We start from the raw sequence: 9,934 nt of genomic DNA on the forward strand, positions 1-9,934 counted from the left end.
CTTCTCCCCCTGTTGCTAGATGCCGAGGGAAGGCTCCAGCTCGTGGCAGAGGACGAGGACGTCCTCGAGTTGCTCCAGCTGTGCCACCAGTGGATCCATAGAGGACCCTATTATTTCGGAGCAGGACGAGGTGCCTGCAGCAGAGTCGGCCCCAGTGGATTTCATGTCTGCACTGGGATTCCAGGAAGTCCTGGGCCGTATGCTGCGGTTCATGGATTCTATGACTCAGGCTGGTTTATTTCCAGCAGACCCATCCACATCTCAGGCGAGAGGGGGAGCACAGACCCCTACCGCTCAGGCTCCAGGGCATAGCTGTCGTATATCAGACCCTGGGCGCACTACCCGTGGAGGGAGCCTAGCCAGTTGCAGAAGCTATACCTGATCCCATACCAACTGCGACCGGCGAGCCGCAAAAACTATTAGACAGATGGACCAGGCTTCATCCTCCTGTCTTTGGAGGTGAGCGACATGAGGATCCCCAAGACTTAGATTTTCGGTGCAGGGACATATTGCACAACATGAGGATATTGGAGTCCCACGGGGTGGACTTTACCACCTTTCAGCTGGAGGGCAGGGCCCGTAGATGGTAGCAGTCCTATCTTCTCGACATACCAGCAGGTTCTCCTTCCGTGACTTGGGACCAGTTCACACGACTCTTCCTGGATAGATATATTCCACTCTCTCAGAGGAAAGAGTTGCGATTTCAGTTCGAGGAGCTCCAGCAGGGTCAGATGTCTGTGACCAACTATGAGGCGAGATTCTCTAAGTTGTCTCGCCATGTACATATAATACTTCTGACCGATGCAGAGAGGGTGCGGAGGTTTTTTGCAGGGTTGCACTCTGGTATCCGGGCCACCATGGACCGGGAGGTTGAGATGGGGACTTCTTACGAGCTAGTTGTGGAGATAGCTCGGAGGATCGAGGGTGTTCGTCAGCAGAGCCAAGAGCAGATGCCTCGAGACAAGCGGTTCCGTTATTCCGTAGGGTTCAGTGGTGCTCCGTTTGGGGGCATAGGTCAGTTTGGGATAGGTCAACCTAGAAGGTCCACATATCCAGCACTACCGCCTCCTCGGGGTGCTCCAGTGCAACCCTATTTCAGCACCATGCTAGAGATCAACTACCGCCCACCAGCTATTCAGGGTTCCTCTAGTGGGTATTCAGGCTATCAGGGTCAGACTTCAGGTCAGTAGTCCACTCTTCCGATGTGTTGTTACGAGTGCCGGCATCCTGGCCACATGAATAGGTTTTGTTCCAGAATTCGGGGCAAGGTAGTACAACAGGGTCACCGGCCTATGATTACAGCACCAGCTGCCGCGCTAGCCATCCGGCCGCCTAGAGGCAGAGGGCAAGTAGGTAGAGGTCGTCCTAGAGGTGGAGGCCAGACAGGTGGAGGCCAGTCAGGTGGCGCTCCAGCTAGGTTCTATGCTTTTTTGTCCAGACCAGATGCAGTGGCCTTAGATGCCGTGATCACAGGTATTATTTCTATCTACGGTAGGGATGCCTCGGTACTATTTGATTCAGGGTCTACATATTCATATATTTCATCTTTGTTTTCTCATTTCCTGGGTGTCCCTCGTGAGTCCTTGGGCGATCCTATTTATGTATCCACTCTAGTGGGAAATTCTATTATTGTGGATCGGATCTACCGGTCCTACATTGTTACTTTCTGTAGTTATGAGACTAGAGCGGATCTTCTGTTGCTCGATAGGACCGACTTTGAGATCATCTTGGGCATGGATTGGTTGTCTCAATATCATACCGTCCTTGATTGCCATGCCAAGACTATTACCTTGGCGATGCCAGAGCTTCCTAGATTGTAGTGGAAGGGTTCGTCTGTCAGTGCATCTAGTCGAGTTATCTCTTTTCTAAAGGCTCGATACATGGTCGAGAAGGGTTGCTTGACTTATCTAGCTTATGTTCGGGATACTACTACAGAGACTCTGACAATTGATTCAGTGCTCGTGGTCCGGGAGTTTTCCGATGTGTTTCCTTTTGATCTTCCAGGCATGCCACCAGATCATGATATCGATTTCTGGATTGATTTGGCTCCAGGTACCCATCCTATCTCTATTCCACCGTACCGCATGGCCCCGAAAGAGTTGAAGGAGTTGAAAGAACAACTTGATGAGTTGCTAGCAAAGGGTTTTGTCAGACTAAGTGTGTCGACATGGGGTGCACCGGTGTTATTCGTGAAGAAGAAAGATGGGACTATGCGGATGTGCATTGATTACCGCTAGTTGAATAAAGTTACCATTAAGAACAAGTATCTGTTGCGGTGTATTGATGACTTGTTTGACCAGTTGCAGGGTGCTAGTGTGTTCTCTAAGATCTACTTAAGATCGGGGTACCATCAGTTAAAGATTTGGGATTCAGATGTTTCGAAGACGGCTTTTCGGACTAGATATGGCCATTATGTGTTTCTAGTGATGTCCTTCGATTTGACAAATGCCCTAGTGGCATATATGGATTTTATGAACCGGGTGTTCAGGTCGTATATTGATTCATTTGTCATTGTCTTCATTAATGACATTCTGATCTACTCGCGTAGCATGGAGGAGCACGGGTGTTACACCCCATATTGTCGTATGTAAAAGTGTGTCGTGAGCAAACTAATGTAGGACAAAAAATGAGATCATCTTTAAAAATATATAAATTAAGTTAATCATGTTACCTCAGAGGTTACAAATATTGAAGATCATGAACAATAATTACAAAGAGGGTTGGAAGGTTCAAAAGCTAAAGGAATTGAAGAAAATAATGTTTCGTCGAAAGTCGACAAGTTGGGAATGTTATAACATGTACTTTTGGGGTGATACTAGGGTGCTTAACATGATAAGGAGGTTATGTTATTCGTATGATAGTCGTGTGTTATGTTTTGAAGTCAAGCGAGTGGTGGAACAAAAGTAGATGAAAGTCATCACAAGTTACGTTCATAAGTTTTACTGAAACTTTAGGTCAAATGTAACTGCAATTTTCTCCCAATATACTTATAGTTATGGGGTTTTCCACCCATCAAATTAAAGATATGTTTGTCTGTTTTCTAACGCATTAAACCGTTTGTCAATACGATATCGTAGTAGAGAGATATGGGCGTTTTTGTGAGACTTCGGAAACTGTCACCTACTTGCTTAAATGAGAGTCCAAAAATGGGCCAGTTCGGGTCGTTCAAAGAGGCCTTTTTAAAGGACTATCTCCTTCATATATTAGACTAATAATAAGGCATAATAACTAGACATAAGCTCTGGAAAAGGCCTCCCAAAAATTGCCCACAAACCCTAATTAATTTTCTTCCCATTCAAGTTCTAATTGGAGGTAAAACCTAGAGTTTGAAGAACCAAGTTAGGAGCTGAGTTATCCAACAAATAAGGTATGTTTATTGCTCTCTTTCATCCATTTTTGCTACTATAAATGCATAGTATGTCGTTCTATATTTGTAAGAACTCATGGGACGATGATCGCAAGCCGTGAGTTCGAGTTATTCACTTGTAGCAGACTGTTGTTGTTGGGCTGCGTGTTTTACTACTATTCTGTTGAGTTTTAGGGGAGGAAGGGTGTGGATAAACACCACATAAATTCAGGGTGGTGGGCTGGTCGTTCGTCATAACATTTTCGAGCTGTTTGACACTACTACGGTGGTCATTTTGTGTATGAAGAGATTGGGTGTGCTGGGTTATTTTGTAGTATTTTGTGGTGTATATAAGGTTCGAAAATAATGTATATATGTTGTTATTGTTGAGTTCTTGTGTTGTTGGTTTTATCTTGAATTTGGAGGAAGTAAGGATTATAAGGGAGATGCTGTCCGTTTTAATACAAAATAAGCTTGTCGTTCGTTGTGCGATAGTTGTACCTTTCGTAACTTAATGATAGTATTATTATCGTTGTTGTAGATTAAGGTGAGAAGAGGCGAGTTCAACTTGATGATTAGAAAGATTGTGATAAGGTATGTTAAGGCTAAACCTTTCCTTCATTTTGGCATGATCTCGTAACTACATATGTTTGACAACGAGACATAAAGAGAAGTTCGTATTCATGAATTTATTCACATTATCCTAGTCTCAGAAGTTACAGTATTCTCCCTTATCGGGACTTTATATTCAGTTAAGTATTGTTTTTTTCCAGTCAAGAGAGAAGAAGGTCTATATATAAATATATATATATAGTATTACAGTATTTTCACCACCATCGAGCTATAATCGATGGGCAAGCCCCTATTGGGCAATCTCTTATCAGATGGTAAGTTATATACCGAGCCTACTGTGGCCGAGCGCCTATGAGCGAGCCCAGGATGGCCGAGATACAGAGCCTAGTATGGCCGAGCACCTATGAGCGAGCCTGCTATGGACGAGCAGTTACACGTACCGAGCCTTATAGGGCCGAACATTTATTTTACTTACTATATTGAAGGAATTGAGTCAGTATCAACAGGTAAGTATATCTCTAGATCATATTTGGCTCCCAGTTACTTTCAGTTATTATATTATCAGTTCAGTTTCAACTTTCAATTATGCTATTGCCTTACATACTTGGTACATTATTTCGTACTGACGTCACTTTTCTGGGGACGCTACATTTCATGTGTACAGGTTCAGATAGACAGACAGGTAGACCTCCTCAGTAGGTGTTTCCTGAATTCAGCCTGATCGGTAAGCTCCGTGTCCTTCGGAATTGTCGGGTCTAGGGTTTTGTGTACATCTTCTGTATGTATGTATATATATTATGGGTAGGTTGGGGCCCTGTTCCGATCACAATACATCCATCAGTAGAGGCTTTTAGACATATCCTGTCAGCTAGTGTAGTATGTTGGGCTTGTAGGTCTGGTATGTATATTTTGTTTGTTTGTCAACTGTAGTAGTTATGACGGCCTTGTCGGCTCAGCTTTATATTGATGTTTAGTCAGCACTAGTTTTCGTTCAGTTTTATATCTTGCTTCGCAAAGTGTCTTGCAATGTGGCCCCATGGCCAAATTATGATATTCTATGTTTAGAGTCCCTTAGTCACAAGTTAGTACTCTAGGTTAGGTGAGGCACCGGGTGCCGATCTCGCCCCCCAGGTTCGGGGCGTGAATAACTTGGTATCAGAGCAGTTCTTGCCTAGGGAGTCTACAAGCCGTGTCTAGTAGGGTCTTGTTTATAGATGTATTGTGCACCACATTATATAAGCAGGGAACTACAAGGCATTTAGGAGTTGGTTACCCTTTTTTCAAATCTAAATTGTGATGTAGAACTGAATTTTAGGAAATTTGAGTTAAACTTTCGTGTTGGTGTTGCATACACAGATGACGGTGATTAGGAAAACTATAGCTGGACAGAGGGGAGATGCAGCAGCAGGTGAGGGGACCAGCAGGGTACCCCCAATAGATGGGTCCCATTCTGAGGCCCAGGGTGAGACCCCTACTCAGCCATTACCGGCTTCTCGACCACCTGAGGAGATTCCTAGGGATACCGCACACCCTGTTCCCCCTCCACTTCCATCAGATCAAGATTTGAGGAGTGCGGTGCATTTGTTGACATAGTTAGTAGCTACCCAGCAACAAGCTAGGGCATCAACTAGTGCAGGATCTTTTGAGGGGTCTGGGAATTCAAGGGTCCAAGAGTTTATTGCTTTGAGTCCCCTAGAGTTCACGGGGACATATCAAAGGGAGGACCTGCAGGATTTCATAGATCAGCTTCACAAGATCTTTCGGGTTATGCATGCCACAGAGAAAGATGCAGTTGAGCTAGCAGTTTTTTGACTCCGAGATATAAACATCCTTTGGTAGGAGGGATGGGAGAGGTCCCAGGCACGTGATGCACCTCCAGCTAGTTGGGAGAATTTTTCAGATGCCTTCCTTGACTAGTACTTACCGCGGGGGATCCGACAGGCTCGAGTCAATCAGTTTCTAGCCCTAAAGCAGGGCAATATGAGTGTTCGAGAGAATAGTTTCCATTTTGACTCATTAGCTAGATATGCACCATCCATAGTTGCTACTACGCGGGACATGATCCATAGGTTAATAGAAGGGTTGGCCCCAGAGTTAACCGAGGCATGTGCCACCGCTGTATTGCAGGATAGTATGGATATTTCTCGGATTCAGGTATTTGCTTAGAATATAGAAAGGGGTAGGCATCGACAGCAGGGTACAGAGAGGACTGAGCAAGGGTAGCGTAAGAGGATGAGATTTCCCAGGTCTCAGGAGCAGTCTTAGGGTAGTTATAGGCCCCATTACTTCGGATGGCCATCTAGGCCTCTGCCACCTCAGTTACAGGGTTACAGGTATGACCGTTATACTCAGTCAGGACAAGGTGAGAGCTCACGGTCGTCGGGTTTGCAGTGACAGCGAGGTTCAAGGCAGACATGGTCATTTCCGTCGCAGTGTGACATCTGTGGTAGAGGACACTTGGGCCAATGCCGAGCAGGTTCTGATGCTTGTTATACATGTGGGCATCCGGGACATATGATGCGAGATTGCCTAAATAGAGATTCTGGGGGTATGGCACAACCAGCGAGTTCAGCAATAGGATCATCTATGTCCGTGCATCCTTCAGGGCGCGAGTGTCAGTCTTCAGTGAGTAGAGGTCGAGCCAGAGGTAGAGGTTCCAGTTTAGGTGGTAATCAAACCAATATCTATGATTTAGCGGGTCGAGAGAACCAGGAGTCTTCACCAGGCGTTGTGACAGGTATATTGAACATTTGCTCTCACGATGCTTATGCCTTGATAGACCCAGGATCTACTTTATCATATATTACCCCATTTGTCGCGGGTAAGTTTGGTATAGTGCCTGAAATACTAAGTGATCCTTTTACGATATCTACACCGATCGAAGAACCGATTATTGCTAGACAAGTCTTCCGAGGTTGTACGGTGACAGTTTGTAGTCGTCAGACATCAACCGACCTAGTTGAGCTAGAGATGATGGGTTTTGATATTATCATGGGCATGGACTGATTAGTTTCTTGTTATGCCACAGTTGATTGCCGAGCAATGGTAGCCAAAATTCATTTTTTGGGTGAGCCAGTCCTTGAATGGGTAGGTAATACAACGACACCCAGAGGTAGGTTTATTTCCTATCTGAAGGCAAAGAAAATGATCGCAATAGGGTGCATTTATCATATTGTGCACGTTAGAGATGCAGATGTTGAGATACCTACACTTCAGTCTATTCCCGTAGTCAAAGAGTATGCAGATGTGTTTCCAGATGAGCTTCCAGGTATTCCTCTAGAGCGAGAGATTGATTTTAGCATCGATTTGCTTCCAGGAACTCAACTAATATCCATCCCACCGTATAGAATGGCACATGCCGAATTAAAGGAGTTGAAGGAGCAGTTAAAAGATTTGCTGGAGAAAGGTTTCATCAGGCCCAATACCTTACCTTGTGGTGCACCGGTACTATTTCTGCGGAAGAAAGATGGTTCGTTGAGGATGTGTATCGATTATAGGCAGCTGAACAAGGTAACTATTAAGAATAAGTGTCCACTTCCAGGGATCGATGACTTGTTTGATCAGTTGTAGGGGGCTAGATTCTTTTCAAAGATAGATTTGAGGTCGGGATACCACCAGGTCAGAGTTCGGGAGAAAGATATTTCGAAGACAGCCTTCAGGACCCGACATGGCCACTTCGAGTTCCTTATCATGTCCTTTGGGTTGACGAATGAACCCGCCGTATTTATGGACTTGATGAATAGCTATTCCGACCATTTTTAGATCTGTTCGTGATAGTATTTATTGATGATATTCTGGTTTTTCAAGTTCAGAGGATGAGCATGCGGACCACCTGCGAGCGGTACTCTAAACCCTCCGTGATCGTAAGTTATATGCTAAGATTTCTAAATGTGAGTTCTAGTTGAAGTCTGTAGCATTCTTGGGGAATATTATATCTGATGAAGGTATAAAGGTAGACACTCAGAAGATTGAGGCTGTGAAATCTTGGCCTAGACCTACCACTCCGACGGAGGTTCGTAGCTTTCTAGGCTTAGCAGGATACTACCGGAGGTTCGTAGAGGGTTTTTCTTCCCTTTCGGCACCATTGACGAAGTTGATGTAGAAAGAATAGGTTGACCTCAGCGGAGCGGAGTTTCCAAGAGCTTAAGAATAGGTTGAGCTCAACGGCAGTTCTAACACTTCCAGAGGGTCCAGAGGGTTATGCCGTGTATTGTGATGCCTCATGTGTCAGGTTAGGGTGTGTCCTGATGCAACATGGGAAGGTAATTGTGTATGCTTCAAGGCAGTTAAGGAAGCTCGAGAAGAATTATCAAACCCACGACCTCGAGTTAGCTGCGGTTTTCCATGCACTTAAGATATGGCGACATTATTTATATGGTGTTCATATGTTATATATTTACAGATCATAAAAGCCTGCAATATATCTTCAAGCAAAAAGAGTTGAATTTGTGACAGAGGCGATGGCTTGAGTTATTGAAATATTATGATGTTAACATTCTCTACCATCCAGGAAAAGCTAATGTTGTAGTAGATGCCTTAAGTCGCCGATCTATGGGTAGCTTAACACATGTAGAGGCTGAGAAAAGACAATTAACTAGAGAGATTCATCAATTGGCTTGTTTGGGGGTTCGGTTAGTAGATTTTGATAATGGTGGAGTTGTACTCCAAAACACTGCAAAATCATCTCTCACAGCTGAAGTCAAGGAAAGGCAGTACGAGGACCCATAGTTGGTCGAGTTGAGAGAGCGAGTTTCGCAGCAGAGCTCAAGGAAGATGGGTTCTCAGATACAGGGGTCTTCTGTGTATTCCAGATGTAGTAGGGCTATGAGATAGGATTATGTCAGAGGCACATTATTCGTGGTACTCCATTCATCCTGGGTCGACGAAGATGTATCATGACATTAAGGATGTGTACTGGTGGAACGATATGAAGAAGAACATGGTTGGGTTTATCGCCCAGTGTCCTAGTTTCCAGCAGGTGAAGGTAGAGCATCAAAAGCCCGGAGGACTAATGCAGACTATAGAGATCCCGACGTGGAAATGGGAGGCGATAAACATGGACTTTGTCATGGGTTTACCTCGTTCTCATCGTATGTTCGATTCTATATGGGTGATAGTTGATAGGTTCATGAAATCAGCTCATTTCCTACCGGTCAGATCTACATATACAGCAAAAGATTATGCAAAGTTATATATTAAGGGGATAGTGCGGCTACATGAAGTACCAGTATCTATTATATCTGATCGTGGGGCCTAGTTTATCGCACATTTTTGGAGGTCATTTCAGAGGGGTCTAGGGACTCAGGTGAATCTCAGCATAACTTTTTATCCACAGACTGATGGACAACCCGAGCGCACAATTCAGACGCTCGAGGATATGTTACGAGTATGTGTATTGGATTTTAAAAGAACTTGGGATGTACATCTACCTCTTAATGAGTTTGCATATAATAACAGTTACCACTCCAGTATCCAGATGGCTCCGTACGAGTCTTTGTATGGGCGTAAGTTCAAATCTCATATAGGGTGGTTTGATGTTGGAGAATCTGGGTTACATGGGCCAGACCTAGTTTAGCAGGCCGTAGAGAAAGTAAATCTTATCCGAGAGTGACTGTTGACAGCTTAGAGTCTCCAGAAATCATATTCTGACATGCGGCGACGAGACTTAGAGTTTGGGGTTAATGAGTGGGTATTCTTAAAGGTATCACCTATGAAGGGGGTGATGAGGTTTGGCAAGAAAGGCAAGCTTAGCCCACAGTATATGGGGCCTTATAGGATCATTCATAGAGTGGGCCAAGTAGCTTATGAGTTAGAATTGCTCTCAAAATTGGAGTCAGTCCATCCAGTTTTTCACGTATCTATGTTATGTAAGTGCATTGGTGATCCTACCAGAGTGGTTCCCACGGATGATGTATAGATTACGGAGGACTTGTCATACGAGTAAATTCCAGTTGCCATCCTAGACCGACAAATCTGCAAGCTACGAAATAAGGAGGTAGCCTCCGTGAAGGTTTT

This window comes from Nicotiana tomentosiformis, chromosome 11, assembly GCF_000390325.3.
Source record: "Nicotiana tomentosiformis chromosome 11, ASM39032v3, whole genome shotgun sequence".
Classification (NCBI taxonomy): domain Eukaryota; kingdom Viridiplantae; phylum Streptophyta; class Magnoliopsida; order Solanales; family Solanaceae; genus Nicotiana; species Nicotiana tomentosiformis.